Source organism: Pundamilia nyererei, unplaced genomic scaffold (genome assembly GCF_000239375.1).
Source record: "Pundamilia nyererei isolate P.nyererei 1_Seehausen unplaced genomic scaffold, PunNye1.0 scaffold00020, whole genome shotgun sequence".
In the NCBI taxonomy this organism is placed as follows: Eukaryota; Metazoa; Chordata; class Actinopteri; order Cichliformes; family Cichlidae; genus Pundamilia; species Pundamilia nyererei.
Window position 1 is genome coordinate 3776011 of NW_005187421.1, and position 1097 is coordinate 3777107.

The 1097-nt window shown below is 35.6% G+C and overlaps 1 protein-coding gene across 1 annotated transcript in view; it reads left to right on the plus strand.

The window, feature by feature from the left end:
- Nucleotides 1-323: 323 nt before the first annotated feature.
- The window catches only part of adad1 (adenosine deaminase domain containing 1 (testis-specific)), a 21073-nt gene continuing 20299 nt past the window's right edge, over nucleotides 324-1097 (plus strand). Inside the window, exon 1 of the mRNA XM_013909153.1 lies at nucleotides 324-382. The gene's annotated coding sequence lies outside the window, so the exon portion shown is untranslated. The remainder of the gene's footprint in view (nucleotides 383-1097) is intronic.

Genomic DNA, 1097 nt, shown 5'->3' on the forward strand with positions numbered 1-1097 from the left:
AAGTTCCTGTTTCTAATGTCTGACCTTTGTCCACCTCATCTCCTGACAGCTCCAGGTTTGACTCCACCTTTCACAGTTTTACTGCTTCACCCCCTTCCCTCTGCTTCCTGAAATATGGACACTTGCTGTCCAGTACAAAGGGTACAAAAGTAAAATTATTTTCCAAATTAAATAAATAATGTGCCACTTTTTTACCTCAAACATCGATCTTAAGTTACAATGTGTATTAAACCTCCCAAAAACGTAGCACCTAAACTTACAGCTAACGTCATCATTCATTTTCCAAACAGCGTGTGTCACCTGATCAACCGTCAACGCCCACGTTCAAGCAAGAACGTTCACACGTTGACGGCGACCACTACGTCCAAAGTTGTCAGCACAGGTAAAACGTGTTTGCCCCTTTTTGTAGTCACATTTACATATATAATTCAAAACTCAAAGCTTAATGTACACAGTATATCAGGTGGGTAAATGTAGCGGGCCTAGCGAGTTTTCTTGGCTAGGTTTGTTTTAAAGCGAAGATGTAAAGATTAGCGACTTTGTTCAGACCTAAAGCACGCTAGCTAGCTAGTTAAATCTCAAATGTTAAAGCGACAGTGACCCTCAAGTTAAGGGCCTTAACCGTTAAGCTATTTTCTTTTTGAACGTAAAGAATTTTCTGTATCTATTGTTAAAGATAAAGCGCTAAAATTATTTTCTAAAGAAAAAAAATAATGTTAGCAATTAGCAAAATTGCATTTTAGCAGTTAGCCCACGCTTGGCCTATCTATAAATACTTGAGTTATATTTTGCAAGGAGAAAGAATGGAGCGATTTATTGAAATTTCCAATCCAACTTTATTTATAAAGCACTTTAAAATAGCCAGCACAGGACCAAAGTGCTGTGCAGTAAATAAGTTAAGAACAATAGATAAAACAAAAGAGCAAAAATTAAAACACATAATACACAAAGTTAAAAAGCCCTATATATTTTTTTAAAGTGAAATATGTGCAAACATATCTCTTTAGAGTGTTTAAGGCAACAAATAGTTTGTACCACCATTCTGAAAATCAGGACAGTCTGAACTGTATTTGGTAAGCTTTATATATATATATATA